The sequence below is a fragment of the Danio rerio genome, chromosome 2 (assembly GCF_052040795.2).
Source record: "Danio rerio strain M-AB ecotype USA chromosome 2, GRCz13ab, whole genome shotgun sequence".
NCBI lineage: Eukaryota > Metazoa > Chordata > Actinopteri > Cypriniformes > Danionidae > Danio > Danio rerio.
The window spans coordinates 25,241,196-25,259,438 of NC_141022.1; the positions used below are offsets into that span (position 1 = coordinate 25,241,196).

The window sequence follows — 18,243 nt, forward strand, 5'->3', positions numbered from 1 at the left end:
CATCTCTGGGAAACATCTATACACACTCATTCACACTCATACACTTTGGACAATTTAGCCTACCCAGTTCACATGTACCGCATGTCTTTAGACTGTGGGGGAAACTGGAGCACCCGGAGGAAACTCACGCGAACGCAGGGAGAACATGCAAACTCCACACAGAAACGCCAATTGACCTAGCCGAGGCTCGAACCAGCGACCTTCTGCTTTTTTTAATTTGGAACAAATTATCCAAAACAGTTTACGCATTGTCCCAAGATTTTTTCAGTTAGTGAGCACCAGTACACCACCTTTAGGTGTTTTATTATTCTAAAGTTCGTCTGAATTTGCATCTGCAGCACTGAGACTGAGAATTATTATGTGCTGAAGGCTCCACATCCTGTTCTTAAGGACTGTTGTTTTATTCCACCTCATTTCTTAAGCGAAGATGCATAACTTCCATCCATTCTACAAGCGTTTACCATCTTCATAATCAATTTTCTGTTCTGACCTCAAGCTAAGGCAAATAACAGAAAGCATCTATCTGAGGCTGCATTTGTAAGATGTCATATACTTCTTACAATGTATTTTACAGTATTTTAAAAATACAAAAATACAAGACCTTAAAGTATTTTTATACAAAATATTAACCCATTTTTAAAAACTCTATCAAATGCAAATTACAAAATACTATTTTGTATTTAAAATGTGTATTTAAAATACTTGCATCATAAATACTGCCCATCCCTGACCCTATCTGTGCCAAGCAGAGAACGTCTTTTTTAAAGTGAGATTCTAATTGTTTATATTGCAAATATGAATTTTATTTATACAGTTAGTACATTGTATATTGGTCTACTGTGTTATTTCTTTTGGGTGTACCTAAAGGCAATATTTGCTTGCAATTATCTGTAATTATAGCTTCAGAGCAAATACATTTGTCTGCTAAGTTAAAATTTACAGCTTAATATATATTATGCTGAATGAAAACTTGTTTGCTATTATTTTGAGTAATTTACTTAGCATCTTTTTATTGTTGTTTTCTTAAAATATTTTGTTAATATTAAACTTCTATTATAAGTTTTATAAATGATTTTATTATAAGTTAAAATATTTTCACGCCAAACCTATATGATACATTTTATGTATAAAAACAAATATAGTTTATGCCGTCAACATTTTTTTCTCCCAGTCTGGGCTCCAAGTGCTACATACATCACCCAAGCGCCCATGGATCTTTGTGGCACCCTGTGTGTTGCTTGTGTTGTTGTTGTTGTATATATGTTTTCCCTCAGTGTTTACTATGAACATTTAGTTCAGGTGTCTCACTTGTGTTCTCAGTGTTTCCTTATGCCTTTGTCACTACATTTTTTGCCCCATACATTGTGTGTATGACCAATAGAAGTTCAAAATGGGATCTTTCTTTATTTATTACTGACATAATCGTTTTGTCATACACAAAACTGCGTATGTAATAAAATTGATATTAAAATAAAGTGATTGTACTATGCTCACCTGTTTGTCATTTCAAACTAGTATGAATTTCTTTACTTTGCAAACTGTCTTGGAATTTTAATAAATCTAAATATATTAATATAATCATTTATCAAAATTAAATATTTGGAAAAAAAAAAACAAAAAAAAAAAAAAACAAAGCATTGCTATTATAGGCAAGACAGGTCGGGACTGCAGACAGTCCAGTCAAGTATCTGTATCCTTTTTCTCCGGAACAGGACTTAGTAATGTGTGCAGAATGTGGTTTTGCGTTGTCTTGTTGAAATTTAGGTGTAAGAAATTTTATGCAGAATCAAAATATTAATATCTTAAGCTTTTAGTAATTATCTACTTTTGGATTTAATAAAAAAAAACATTTGAAGTGTAATTTACAAGTTAAATTTAATATTAAATTATTTAGCAATTAATTCATTGCAACATTGTGTAATTATTAAGATAAAAAAATCTTCAGTTGATATCCCTATGATTTATTTATTTTATGGAACAATGCTTATTAATAAACTGTCAGTTATTGAAAATAAGCAACAGAAATAGCCAGTTATGGTCATTTATGGTCTCAAAATAAAACAGAAATTGAAATTAAAAATGTAAGAAACAACTTAAGAAAAAAACTAAACAAAACACAACCATTAACAAATAGGACTATAAAAAAGGCAAATAAAGCTCAAAAACTGATATTTTTTGCACACGTATATTTTTGGCATTTTTTTTGTGTCTGTTGATGTACATTTAAGATTATATCACATTTTAACCATATGGCTATACCCGGCAATTGGGCCAATTTTTACACTAAATGGAGTCAAATGTTTATGGCAACAGCCATTTTAGGACAGTTTGGGGTTTGATTTTAGTGACTTAAGAGTCCTCTTCACTAATGTTTTACTGATTTAGCTTTAAGTGCTAAAACATTCTCTTGGAGCAGAAATGTATGAGTCCTAAATTTAACACAGACACACCTGTAGTTTTTAAGATTTTCTCCTAAATCGACAAACTGCTTCTAGCCTTAAGATTTTGTGAATATGTCACCAAAACAGATATTTTACCATTATTTGATGACAGTAAATGTAATGTTACTACAAATTGTCATTTAAAAACTACTTGTTTGTTTTAACACAAATATGGTTAAAATATAAACAAACTTGACAGTTGGTTCAGTTTTTAATAGAAATGTAAACCCAACTGTTTGGTTTCTCTATATATAGGGGCATATATTTTAGAGTGAGTGAGTTTATGTCTGTTCTGCAGGTTGTGTTTTACCTCATAAGAACTGTTGGACTTTGAACCACATTTGCTGGATTTTGTCAATAGTAACGGCTGTATAAAGAGATGCAGTTATCAAATCACTTTATGACTTTTTAGATGGCTCTTATCAAAACTTGGAGTTTGTATCGAAAGAAAAAGACGCTGTAGCGCCCTCTGCTGTCTGTGAAAGAGATGACGGCAGACACCCATTTTCTAATTTAGATGCATCATCACACAAATGAGCGCGATTAAAACGCGTCACGAAGTTCGCGACACCAACACACCAGCGAGGTCAGTAGAAAATGTCATTTATATAATAAAATTACTATATCATAGATGAGAAAGAGATAGTAGTGCAACATAAGAGAGCAGGATCATCATTGTGTATTGTCAGGATGAGCATATTTATCAGGGCCCCTCATTTAAAGTGCACAAGAGGGGCCTTCATCTTCAAACACACTCACGAGCAAACCTTCAAGCTCTGACATCACGCTGAATGGTTAATTGAGCTAGTCAACCTAGTGTGCCACGCTAAATGAAGTGTTTCGCTCCGGTAATCAGCAAGAAGATTCGCACAATGCCCATCAGACAGCTAATTCCTCAATCCTCTTGTCCTTATTAAGAGTTGATTAGAGGGAAATTATAGCATGACAAATAAACAAGATACAGATGTTAATATGTTAATAGCTCTCCCTCGGGCCCGAAACAGGCAGATTATAGCAATCATTCACAAATCCTATCAATCTCAAATGGAACAACAAACATGAGCAACAGCATGCATTCATGCACACACCGTCAGACACATTTGTTTTTTCTGCCCTGATATCACGACTTGTTATTGTTTTTATATTGAGCTAATTATTTTGTATCCCTGCTAAAGCTATTTTGCTTGAAGACAGGTTTATTTATTCATTAAATTAATAAATTATGATCAAAACTATTAATATTAATGTTAACATGTATTTTTTTTATTTGAATAAATGGTTATTTAAAGAGAGGGCACTGAAACAACCCCATACCATTGCAGACCTTGACTTTTTGACTTATAACAGTCTGGATGATCCTTTTCCTCTTTGGTCTGAAGCACACAACGTCTATTTCTCCACTCAAAAATCCTGAAATACTAATTTATCTGACCACAGTAAATTTTTTCACTGTGTGATGATCCATCCCAGATGCCTTTGAGCCTAGAGGAGTCGATAGCTCTTCTGGACACCGTCAACATAGGGCTTCCTTTTTGCTCAGTACAGTTTTCGCTGGCATATGTTGATGTTTATTGTTGCTTCTAAAGCACTAGACCTTTCTTGGATGCTGCTTTTAAACCAAATCATAATTACAATCACCTGTTTACATCACCTAATTTAAATCACATCATTTTACTATTTGCAGGGATGTGATTCTTCTTTATAAATATGTATTTCTGTATTTTTCGAGCTCAATGGGGTGAGCCCTGTGATTTGCGCAAATCTGAAGTTTTTTTTTTTTTTTTTTTGAGCGGGGGTCATTGTGTGGTTCATTGTCATCAAAACAGATGACCTGATGGTTTGCCCCTTCAGTGGTCCTTGTGCACAAAAAGGAGCAATAACTGCTTCATTCTGGACGTCATTCAAGGATGTAATTGTAGACCTACCTAGGCTGTTGTGTAAATTGATATTTCGTAGTCCTTTAATGTGCACGCATGAGAAAGCCGCTGATCATGAAATTGTTTTAAATGCCTGCACGTCTATATTCACACTTCTACAGTGCTCCCGTGTCAACAAGCTCGCACTGCTCCATTTGTCCCATCTAAATTTGAACTCATAATTTTGTGTGAAAATGCCACAGAGAAGCGAGATCAATCAGTGGCAGACTGCGGAGATATGACTGAGGCCTCTCTCACGCGCTCTCAGTGTTGTGCGCACTCGCTCTCTCTGTGAGTGACGGTGCTGTGTGCATCAGTTTCCCACATTCGTCAAAAGTTAACCCCCAAATTGACACAGGTAATAGATTCAACTTCAGTCATGTTCGTGTTGTGAAACACTATCAAAATGTACACTGTTGATTTTATTAGACTTTACTTTTCAATAGCGATTTTAAAACTTTTAATATAGAAAGTTCTCGGCTAGGCAATTATTAAGTTGAGTGCACATAGTTTTACGTTAGAAAATGCAGTCTTGAACTTGCAGTCAGCAAGTACAGAACAGATGTAACACATTGATCAAATGTCATTTTCAGTCACGGTCATGTAAAAGTAATATTCAACTCGTTTAGTTTTGCCTGCATTCTTTTTTGATTTCAGTAGTGACAAGGCACGAGGCTTCAAACACATAATTTCATACATGTTTTTAAATGTAGTAGTTTAACTAAACTCTAATAACTACTTTATCTTTCCCAGTTAGTGCATAATATTTTACTAGGTGTTTTGCCGGATAGTTGTATTCAGATTATAGTTCCTTTAAGCATCTATAGTCTTTTTTTTAAGGGGGTGGGTCTCGTCTTCCATCTTTTTTGTCCTTGGCTGATCGCATGCCTGCAATTGACCTGATTACTAGCCCTGATTACTAGTAAAACTTCTCTTGAAATGTGTTGCAGGTCTGAATGAAAGGAAAGGATACACAGTTGAAGTCAGAATTAATACCCCCCTGTTTATTTTTTCCCCAATTTCTGTTTAATATAGAGAAGATTTTTTTAACACATTTTTAATCATAATAGTTTTAATTACTCATCTCTAATAACTGATTTATTTTATCACCATGATGACACTAACATATATTTTACTAGATATTTGTCAAGACACTTTTATACAGCTTAAAGTGACATTTAAAGGCTTAACTAGGTTTAATTAGATTAACTAGGCAGGTTAGGGTAATAAGGCAACTTATTGTATAACGATGGTTTGTTCTGTAGACAGTTGAAAAAAAAATAGCTTAAAGGGGATAATAATTTTACCTTAAAATAGTTCATGAAAAAATAAAAACTGCTTTTATTCCAGCCGAAATAAAACAAATAGGACTTTCTCCAGAAGAAAAAAATATTATCTGACATACTGTGAAAATTTCCTTGCTCTGTTAAACACCATTTAGGAAATATAAAAAAAAAAATCAAAGAGGGGCTAAAAATTTTGACTTAAACTGTATATTTACAAATGAAATTAAGTTAACCAGACAAAACATGAAATGTTTTGTGTTCATATTGTCTGCAATGAAATACAAGAAAAGGTACAATTTGGAAATGAATTTAAGTAATAAATGCTGTTACAAAATTAACCCTTGCTGCATTAATGCTTTAATGAATACGTTTATATGAAAGAACAGAATAATCCAAATGTTAAAATAAAACGAATCAGCCAGTAATTCATAATGTGTGGAATTCTTGTTCATCGAATGTGCTTGCACACATTTAACAGTTAAATTATTCACAGTTATAAAGATTACATTTTAAATAAGACAGCAATGATAATACAAATGAAAAAACAATGTAAATGAGCATGTACAATAAATTATTCAACCTCATACTATAGCAATAAAATCTCACATCAGACACAACATAATGCTACCAGTAGTTACCCCCTAAGTACAAGTAAGTACCAGTTAGTTCATCCCTAGACAACACAGACTTATTTACACAGACTTCTCTGTCTGACCAATCCTACACAATCTTGACTCACTGCAGTGGCTTCACAAAGACGTGCTTTAAATAAACATAGATTGTCAATACACTTCTGTACAGTTGCCCTTTGTATGAATAGTCGAGGGCTCTTTTGTGCAGCATATACCTGTAAGTAAACAGAGTGATTGTGAACAGAGAGGGGGATGCGGAGAGATCACACACACACTGCCTTTCACCGTGAATGTCACTGTCCAAATCTGCCCAAACCTGTTTTAATCAAACATTGTGCTTCCATGCAGGAAAACAAATAACTGAATAGTTTTTATCAGCAAATACTTGGATATAAACTAGAGCTCAAATGATGCTTGACATTGCTCGCTCTATTATGTGTTCTCCTTAAATGGTGCATAAAAACCTTCAACTGTGCCTGTTTTCTGGACACAGACCTAGCATTTGTTCATGTGCCTCCAGCAAAATGTTCCAGTTTTACGACATGTTTAAAAAGCCAGCAAATACACTGCAAAATGCACAGCAAACACATTCCTGCTGGTTGGCAGAGCAGTTGTGTAGTGAATATTTTCACTAATAGAGGGCGCTGTGAGCTAGTGACACCGTAATGCCATTTTACCCATGAGGAGCTAAACCTGGACAACAGCCTTAAGAGAGACACCATTACTTTTTAAGGTAGTCACCAACTATGTGTTAAATGTTACTAAATGTTAAAAAGGATGTATTATGTCCCTTTTTATAAGATGTACAATAAATCTCTGTAAAGCTTCAGCTCAAATTGTTTTCTTTGTTAGATTATAAATGTTTCTCATCCAAACAATTGCTGCGTCTAGATGGAAATGGGGTAACTGTCAGGTTCGTCAGGTTAGCATTAGGCTACCAGGTTTTGTTGTAATAATGCTAATACACTCAGCAGCACCTGCAGGACATACATAGATCTGTAATCTACCATTGTTGTTGTTACATGTGGGATAGGATTCGAATTCTTCTAGTCACATGGTACTGTGATGACGGTGGCAATTCGCCTATCTACATGGCTGGACTGAAAAAGGGATTGGTTGGATTTTTGAAAATTTTTTAAGGTAAGTGGTTGCAAACAATTTATATGCGCTATATTTAAACAAACAAATTAAAATGAACATTACTAAATTGAATTAGTTTCAATTTGGCCCATATAAATTGTTTGCAAACAGTTTCCTTTAAAAAACTGAGTAAATCCAGTGAATCATTTTTGTTTAGTGATATGAGCAGCAGCATTTTCAAAAATGTCCACTCTGTATCTATTTTCTTTTCCCAATACTGGGTTGTAACTGGAAGGACACCCACTACATAAAACAAATGCTGGAATAATTGGCAGTTTGTTCTGCTGTGTCAATCTCTGAAATGGAGACTAAGCCTAAGGAAAATTAATAAACAAACTTGTAGTTTGAGGGCACCGCTGTGCGTTATGTGGACGAAAGGCTGAAACGTTGACCTAAAATATTGCCGTGTGGACAGGGGCCTGTGTGTCAGCAAATTTGTGCTGTCTTTTGCAGCATCTCTTTAAATGCAAATGAGCTAGAGTAAGGGCGGCGCTCTGACATTCAAGGAAACAAAACAAATTAAATAAAACCCAAACAGACAAAACTCAACACCGAACTCAACTGATCCTTGTTTGTTTAACTATTATTGTCCCTGAGTTTTATGGTATGGCTTGGTATGGGTCACCTTTATCAGGCTTGTGTCTCCATCACCAATTGTATCCTTTTGGTGGGCGTGGTGTTTAACCAAGTTGCAACCGACGCCATTCTCGTTCGGATGTATAGGTCGTTCACATATCATATGAGAAAAACCTTTCAAAAAACAGATGCTTTATACACATACAAACTTGTGTATAAATGTTAATTTTCTAAGAACACAATTTGATTATAACTGCAGATCAATGATGTTAAATAGCCTACTGTAACGTCTGCGATTAAATAAAATAAATAAATAAAATCAACATCTATGAACACATACAGACCCTTACGGCCTCCAATATGTTACTAATTACAGAAACAACTGCACACAGCATACATTTAGGCCTTATTTAAGTTCAAAACAATACGCAACATATAGCCGAGTCAGTGCAAACTTCTCATCTGCATCTTTAATCTTCAGCAGCACATGGAACCTCTTGTTAGAAGTCATTCTGTCATTCAGGGTTCATGATAGTCCAAAAGGTGATGATAATAGTTAAACATGGTTTGTTCATGGTTTAGGTTGCTTAAGAATCATTTGCTTCTTGGTTTTTCCGGCTTTCCTTTTCTTTTTTCACGCTTCCCTCTCGTGTTTGTCCATTTCTGAAAGGATGTCAGAAGCACTTCAATGGTCATGCACACAATATTATTCTAAGCTCAAGTTTGTTATTTCAAATATAGACGCACAGTGAGTGCACACAAGCTCTATGTAGAAAGTAAAACCGCTTGCGATTAGACGGCTTTGTAGACAACAACAGGATGCATCAGATTTAGTTTTTCTTGGCTTTGTGGCTGTTCATCAAGACGACAAGGTTTGTTTGAGCTTGGGTCGACCATGGGTCAATATCATATGTATATATTATTACAGTGTAATGTCTCGGCTGTGTATTTAAAAATGGCACTTTCTTTGATTTCATTCTCCTGCTTGTGCACGTGCTAGTGACGTTTCTAACCAATAACGTTCAGCTGCGTGTCTCGCTCTGCCTTTTGGTATGTTTTTGTTGTGCTAGGTAACCTTTGGAAAGGGTACCCAAAAAGTGGTATGGTATTTGCTTTTCGGTACCTTTTGACAGTGGAAACGGGCATAACAGCATACTGAACTGTACCGTACCATTTAATGGAAACAGGCCATAAGTCCTCAGTGGCTTGGATGTCAGTCTATAGACTCTTTATGTTCATTGGTCCTTCTCACAACTAGACATTTTTAAAACATTTTCTTGGTGGAGACATAATATCCTGCTGCTTATGTTTGAGTTAACAGAAAATGCCACCACTGTGGGTATGAACATGTAGATTTAAAAATTGCAGTAAAAAATAAAAAGGTAAGACCCCCTCCTCCTCCTTTTTAGACCACTAGGGATTGTTTTTTATTTTCACATGCTTTTGCAACACTTTAAATTCCTGTCGGAAACGGTGAAATGTATTCAAACAATACATTGGAAATCTACACATAATGTCATTAGGTCATTCTGTTGATATGTCTATCTTCATTAAAGTTTGGCTAAAGGCTGTGCTTTACTAATTAGCTGAATAATGTTTTGTGTAAAAGATTAAATAGCTTACATTGTTAACACTAGAATGGTTGACTAGTTTACTGCACAAATGTAATTAGACATTTGCTTTATGAATGCATGATATCTGGCTTCTAACAGAATTTAATCCAAAAACAATGACAACAATCTTAACTAAATCAGATTACAAAGAAAAGTGATTACTCCAAGGTAGAATTGTGTAAACAAGAAATGACTAATTACTGATAAATTATATGATTATTAATATGAATTAACTGGATTTTTTAAATGTTAGTTGGCCCAAACACTGTTTCAGTACATCAAAGGCCCCCAAAATCAATCACTCTGATTTCTCAGATTTATCTTAATAATATAGCTTTGTCCTCATTAGTGAAGTATATTAATATCTTGAAGTAATGCACCTATATTTGTATGCTGTATAAAAAGATGACTACTGAATTTCTAGTAGAGCTGCCTAAAATCTAAATCTGGAATAATTGAACATTTTAACTTAATTACGATTAATGAAATTTATTTATTTTTTTGTCCTCACAGTTCACTGACAGGTTTTGCACTGTAAATATGCTCTCTTATTACAAGTGAGAGATTTCTGAATGAAGGTGCATTACTTGATTTTAAAATAATTGAAGGAAACATCTACTATCTGCTATCTATGATTATTGATTGAACGTCTCCTCACTGTTTCTTGTAAAAAAGTAAAAACAAATAATTTCCCTTTTGGAAAGAAAATTTATTATTTTCAATGTTGTCAAAAATAGAAAATTTAATTTTCAATGTGAATAATTTTATCGTAATAGAAAATATGCCATCACAAGGCATACCTGGCACAGCTTCAAATCATCGTCAATGTAATGCAAATGTGTGACGTGTAGTTATATTTTTTTGAAAGGTGCACGTGTATGCGACCACACGCAGGCTGCGAATGACCTTACATGTGCGTTTGACGCAAAAGTATAAATCAGCCTTAACGGAGCGGAGTCACAAGTCTCCACATGAAGTAGCGAAAGTAATTGAAAAAATTGACCTGGAAAAATTTGATCAATGATAGATTCTAAATGTCTAATTCGATATCTTTCGATTAACCGCCCAGCCCTAATTTCAAATAGTCTGTTAAGAGAGAAAATAATACAATTGCCCATAGCTGTTTATGAACTCCACAATATTTTTCAAAACTAAAACATAATAAAATGTATTGTTTCGAGTGGGTTTCCTCAGAGTGCTCCGGTTTCCCTCACAAGTCCAAAGACATGCAGTACAGGTGAACTGGGAATGCTAAAATTGACCGTAGTGTAAAGGTGTGTGTAAATGATTGTGTATGGGTGTTTCCCACTGATTGGTTGTGGCTGGAAGGGCATCCGCTGCGTAAAAACATATGCTGGATAAGTTGGCGGTTCCTTCCGCTGTGGCAACCCCAGATTATTAAAGGGACTTAATAATCAATAAATAAATGAAAATGTATTGTTTGTTGATATAGCAAGTGACGTTTCAGTTCTTCTTTCGACCACTGACCTAGAAAATGTCCCTGGTTACATTTCAGAAATCTGGTCACTTTAATTCAGGGGTTTTCAAAACTGAATGTGCTATGGACCCCCAAATATCATTACATCATCATCATCATCATCATCATCACATTAGGGGTCCTATCAAAAAATATAAAACTTGTTAATTTATTCATTTAGGCTTAGTCCCTTTAGTAATCAGGGGTTGCCACAGCAGAATTGACCGCCAACTTATCCAGCATATGTTTTATTAGCAGATGCCCTTCCAGCCGTAACCCAACACTGGGAAGCACCCACACACTTGCATTAACACACATACACTAGGGCCAATTTAGCTTATTCAATTCACCTATCGCATTTCTTTGGACTGTGGGGAAAAAACGGAGTAACTGGAAAAAACCAACGCGAACACGGGGAGAACATGCAAACTCCACACAGAAATGTCAACTAAGCCAGGCAGGGCTCGAACCAGCGACCTTTTTGCTGATCGTGCTACCCACTGCACCACCGTTACGCCTATTACAAAACTCATTGTTTTATTTTTTTTTTACTATTAAGTTTAACCTAGTTTGTATTTGGTTTTTAATTAATTGTATATTTTAGTATCACTTTATATTCATAGATTTAAATTAAATTTTAGGATAATTTATTTGTTAATTATTTATTAATAAATATTTGCATTTATTATTTCGGAGCTGTTACAATTATTGCATTATTTCAAACCGTTATTTTTGTTTTGTCTCCAAACATTTCCAAATACCCCAGTTTTAAAGGCTTCATCCTGAGGAAGAACTAATATACATATTTATTTTGCTGCTCATTCCGACATGCATCTTGGCACCAGGGGGCTGATGGCACACTTGTAGCTGCAATATAGAAACAGCAGGGGGAGCTCTAAGTATGCGATTATTTCTGTACACTCGTTAGATCGAAAGGTTTCAGGCCACAGGCCATCTAATTGAGTGATCTGCCATGACCTTTCTCGGTCAAGGGGGAAATATCAGTGACAAAGCATTATTCCATTTGACATTTCTATTAGTCTCCTCTCAACATCCACATGCATAGTTTAGTTGTTGTTTTCTGCCAAAAGCATTAGAGCTAGCATTTCACATGTGATTAATTAAGCTTTATTCATTTAGTAGCTTTTGAGACAAAATATAATTGAGACAATTTGATTAGATTCACAGTTTAATGTACACTTTGATCTTTGCAACTTGCTATATGCATATTTATTTCAGTTTAAAGGATAGTTCACCCAAAAACAAAATGCTTTCCATTTATTTACCACCAGAAGTGGTGCTTCTAAGCTGAACACACACAAAATACACTTTGAAGAATGCTGGAAACTGTAGGTATGTTGGTTACTATTTTGTCAGCCATCGACAATTACAGTAGTGAACAAAGTACTATTAGTAAACAGTACTATTTTCCAACATTCTTCAAAATATCTCTCTTTTGTACATTCAACAGAAGAAGCTTAAACAGGTTTGGAACAAGTGGAGCCTCATTAATGATGACTGAATTTTCTTTCCTCTTTTTGCATGAAGCATCCCTTTAATTGTGCTGGAACATTAAAACATGTCTCTGTAAAACTCAGCATTGTTCACATCAGACGTAATTGCAGTGGCTCTAATTGATTTGTTTCCATAGCAGAAGATTAGGTGCACCCAGATGTACCCTCGAGTACAGAGGTATCGCTTCCCCCTTTTGTTTTGCATTAATTCACAAGTTTATTGATGTCATTCCCGGAATGACCTTTTGCTATTACAGCTTTAATACAAAAGAGCTTAAAGCCCAAACAGATGGTTGCTTCATGGGCCGAGGGACAACTCAACGCCCTTGTAAACCGAGTGCAATTCCCATCCGCATTACTACTCATTTTAGCAACAAAAATATACTGTATGCCACGATGGAGACAGAGGGTCCCTTTACATTCCTTCAGCACAGATATCAAATCACTACTTTCTTTCTTTTTTTCCTCTCACATGTGAATAGAGAAGGACCATAGTTAAAAAAAAAATAAATGGAGAGAGAGAGAAATTCCTCGGATGGAGTAGTAAATCCCAAGGGTCCCCAATGCCCCGGGCTACTACACCTCCACAGACACTCAGATGGAGAAGTATTACAGAAAAAGAATTTAATGATAGGGTATTCTAATGAGAACGAGGACTACACGGAGAAATCACAATCATAGTACGCTCTATTTGTGGACACATCATTCTGTATATAGCAGAAAATAATTCATATGCGCTGCGGATCAGCATTTTACTGGAATGGGATTCTGAAAGGGACATAATAACAACAGATATAAATCAAACAACAAAATCTAATCCATTTCACCATGACCTTTGTGCCCAAAAGAGAGAATGTGTGCAGAGAAAGAGAGGGAGAGGGAGAGAGAGAGAGAGAGGAATGACTATTGTTCCATTAAGCTGCTCTAAAAATAACTACCATTTCTAACCAATGAGCTGTGGGTTGCTATAACGTCCATATCTTTATGCCAATGAGGGAGATATAAATGTGCAGTATGGAAGAAGAGAGGGGGATGGGGAGAAAGAGAGAGAGAGAGATATTGATCACTCACTGCCAAATGGAATTGAGTGTGCTTGACAACACAGGACTGGGGAGCACAAGAACATGGCCTTGTAATTCTGCCCACAGGCTCCGAAGAGAACAACATTGGGTTTAAGAGAATATTCAAATCATTTTTGCCGTTTGCTCTGCAATTAGATTGTGTGGGCAGTTTACACAGTTGTCAGAATCTAGCAGTGGCAAAACAAAAACAAAGCGCTGTTATGTTTTCACACAATGTTTTATGTTTGTAACAGTTGCGGGCTTCATCGGATATGTGTGCAAATGAGGCTGTTGAGAACATCAGTGAGCGTTTTTGGGCAGATGAGATATGAAAGAAAAGCTCCGCAGAGATTCATTATTAGTGAGTTTCACACTAGTGCTGAGATTCAGCTCTTGTAGTTTAATCAGAATTGACTTAGATTAACTTCTATTTTAGGTGCAGCACTTGCCGGCGTCTTCGTTTTTGTCACTACATTGGTGAAAATAACTCTAAATGATCTAAGTGGTTGGGTGATTTATTAAATGGTTCTAAAAGTGACTTGTTCAGTTCCTGAATCAGTGTCAATAAATATGTTTCTATGTAAATTAAATTTATGCGCAAAACTGGATTATCACATAAAAGATGTGCGAATAAAGCAGCGTTTCCATCCAACAAGTCAAAGGGAACAAAATTGTCACTTCTTGATTACCTTGCGCCAAATATCAACAGTAAAACCGGAATTTGCTGCAGTAGGGGAAGCTGTGGAAATCTTTTCTTTATTTATTAAATGACTTTTAACTCAGAAGATGCTACGCAATGAACACCTGGTGGCGTTTGAAGCCATGAGACGCAGAACACAGACGCTCTTTACAGTTCTGAAGGTCATTAATAATATAATAACACTACTGGTGAAATGATTAAGGTGTTTTAGAATGACCAAAACAACACTTCAGATGTTTTACAATGTGCTCAGCCTGCTGATTTGTCCATTTACACACATTTTTATCATCACATGATCTCTTATAACAGAATCTCATGACTTTTTTTAATGCTTAAACTGGAATTTTTGAGGTAAAAGTGTTTCCATCGAAGTTTATACACATCTTTTGTTATCGAATAAAAAGTTTATCCTACTCAGTTATGCGCATGAGTTTTTTATGCACATTTTAAAAATGTATGCGCATCTTGCCGTTTTCATCAACATATTTATTCATAATTTTTTTTAATATATCCAAAATGCGCATAAGCATCGGCTCAGTTGGCGTTTCTATGTGGAGTTTGCATGATCTCCCTGCGTTGCGTGGGTTTCCTCTGGGTGCCCCGGTTTCCCCCACTGTCCAAAGACATGCGGTACAGGTGAATTGGGTAGGCTAAATTGTCCGTAGTGTATGAGTGTGTGTGGATGTTTCCCAGGGATGGGTTGCGGCTGGAAGGGCTACAATGGCTACTACTACTACTGCTACTGCTACTGCTACTGCTACTACTACTACTACTACTACTACCACTACCACAACTAATATTGTTACTGCTACCACTACAACAACTACTATTACAACAACCACCACCATTAATACTACTACTACTACAACCACAACTACTACTACAACAACAACAACATCAACCTGAATAACAACAATGGTAGAAATACTAATAACGATGATAATGAGGAAATAAAAGGGAAAGAACAAGTCAGAACATTCATTCATTTTCTTGTAGGCTTAGTCCGTTTATTAATCCGGGGTCACCACAGCGGAATGAACCGCCAACTTATCCAGCAAGTTTTTACGCAGCGGATGCCCTTCCAGCCACAACCCATCTCTGGGAAACATTAACACACACATTCACACACACTATGGACAGTTTAGCCTACCCAATTTACCTGTACCTCATGTCTTTGTATTGTGGGGGAAACCAGAGCACCCGGAGGAAACCCACGCAAAGGCAGGGAGAACATGCAAACTTCACACAGAAACATCAACTGTGCCGAGGTTCGAACCAGCGACTTTCTTGATGTGAGGCGACAGCACTACCTACTGCGCCACTGCCTTGCCAAGTAATAATACAAAACAGTGATAATAATGATAATAATAATAATGATAATAATAATAATAATAATAATAATAATAATAACAACAAAAGTAGAAATTATAATTTATTACAAATTTATTTATCATTATTAATAATAATAATGATAATTAGGATAATGTTGTGAATAGTTGACATAAAGACAGTGGCCACATCCTAAATTGAATACAGTTTGGACATATTTGGAATATCTCAATTAAAATCTCCCATTTTAAAGATCAGTGATTTCCAGTCAGTCTTGCATCTAGTGGCGTACACACAGGGTGCACACTGCGATAGAATTTGAAGATACTCATTTCGGTCATTTACTTGAATGACAGCTGATGCTCATTAAACGATCATTAACTGAATACACAGATTGTTCAGTTTGATTTAATGACCAATATAATTTACTATAATCCATTAAATCCCATAAACAAAATATCTTTAGTTTAAATAATTCATACATTAACAAAACCAAGAACTGTGTGACAAACTGTGCCTCAAAGTGCATCCTATTTATTCTCTTCTCTGTCACAATAAAGGCAAACTGTTTTGTTAAATAAAATTAAAAATTCACAGTTTCAATTAAGATCTTATTCTTACATTTATGACTAGAAGTAAACCAGTAGCCAACTTTAAACAGTTTTCGTTGTTAATGACAAAATTATTTATACGAGTTGTTACATTTCAGTTTCACTTTGATTAATTTAATCGAGTTGTTTGACCACAATAAGCAAGGACAGGCTTTCCAAACTTCTTATTCTCAGAGCTGAAAGCCAGTACACACGTCTGATGGTCACTTCAGGTATCTTTGTGCATAAAAATGAGTTTATAGGTCAAAAGTTCAACTGAAAGAGATGAGTTTATAAAAGTAGGAAAATGATAAATCCAAATTTTAAGCTTTTTGGAATAAAGCAGTAATAAAGCCGACCAATCAAATTCAAGCAACAGTCCTATCTGCTGTATAGTACAAAGCAAGTATAAGACCCTTTTAAGCAAATAGCAGATCAGATGTCTTTCCTCCTTTGTCATCACCGACTAATCTGCAATCAATCTTTAAATCTAAAGTTGCATTAGAAGCCTCTTTGTCATGTTAACTATCTTGTCTAGAATATCAGGTCTGTGGAAAATAAAACTGCCATTAAGAATGTTATGCCGAGTTGCTCAGATATAGCAGTGGACTTCTGCACACTTAATTAGCAAAACTATAAACAACATTATTCCGCAGAATTATATTATTAGACATAAGCCATAATAATGATCCTTTTTGAGTCACTCTCTTGAGTTGCTGCTTCTGGAAACATGGTTAGACAATGATATGCAATGCTGCATATATTAGTTTCTTCTGGTGACAAAATCTATCAAACCTGCACCTTCTCGACAGGGGGTGTTTATTATTGCAGGGAATCGCACCCTGGCCAGAAGCAGTGGATGCAAATGGAGTGGCACTAGGTTTTAGCAGCCATTCCAGGCAGGCAGCAGAGCATTATGTGGACAGATTGGAGTTGATACGTGATTGTGTGAGGGCAGGGACCCAGAAAATGGGCAGTTATTGAGACTGGGCTCTGAGGGGAGGACAATGTCCCATTCAATTGGTGAATGTGACACAAGTGTTGATGATGAAATGTGAAAGAGAGAGACTCGAAACGATGGAATTTGCTTCGTGGAGCCTCCCAAGTTTGGAATTTCATCAGACTATGAGCTTACTTAGGCTCAGGTTTCCATGTTAACTAACGTTCCCATACAGATTAAAGTCCTTTACGCATAAATGGCAAAAGACAGCAGTAACAAACTTACCTCATTATGGAAGAGCATTTGAAAGACAGTCAGGCGTAATTAAACCCAATGAGGGTCATTTAAGTACAACTGGAGGATAATCAATATTGATTTTTCAACTGTTTTAGAAGTGCATTGATTAAACATCACTCAGGAATAATTGATGTTTCTAGACATATGTTGCATTAAATTTTAAAATGAAGATCAAAGCTTTATGTCTGAACATAGAGTGCTGGAAAATGATGGGGTCCTGACAGGACCCTGCTAAAGGGGGTCACTGCAAACCGTACTCTAACAGAAGCAATGACCCAGCAGAAAGAGATCATCAGAGCAAACTAGGTCTGTTGCCCCTCAAGTGGGCTGTGACAGTGGAATCAAAGGACTATTAGAGTGGTATAAGATTCTCCACCGTCCCTGAACTACGTGTTCTTTCTGCTAAAACTGAGCTTCCGGAACTGACCAAGCATCACTGAACCCACTGATTAGCTCATAACAACCTCTGATCGGTAGTCCACTGTCAGACCACCAGGACTCAAGAAACAAAATAGAGTGCTAAAGCCAAATGATGATCTGTGCCTAAAAACAGTCCATTCATCCACCGAAACCACTAGCTCAGCAGTAGCTCCTAACAAATATCTCTACAGAATGATTTCACTAGCTATGTTTTCATCCAAAAACACAAATTAAGGGTGCTTTAACACCTGCCTTGTTTAGTTCGGTTGAATCCCACTAGAGTTCGTTTTCCCTCTTGGTGTGGTTCGTTT

The 18,243-nt window shown here is 35.9% G+C and overlaps 1 protein-coding gene across 7 annotated transcripts in view; it reads left to right on the forward strand.

Moving 5' to 3' along the window:
* Positions 1-2,977: 2,977 nt before the first annotated feature.
* The window catches only part of tox (thymocyte selection-associated high mobility group box), a 606,421-nt gene continuing 591,155 nt past the window's right edge, over positions 2,978-18,243 (forward strand). For all 7 annotated transcript variants that reach the window (XM_087239890.1, XM_087239887.1, XM_087239892.1 and 4 more), the window contains exon 1: positions 2,978-3,027. The gene's annotated coding sequence lies outside the window, so the exon portion shown is untranslated. The remainder of the gene's footprint in view (positions 3,028-18,243) is intronic.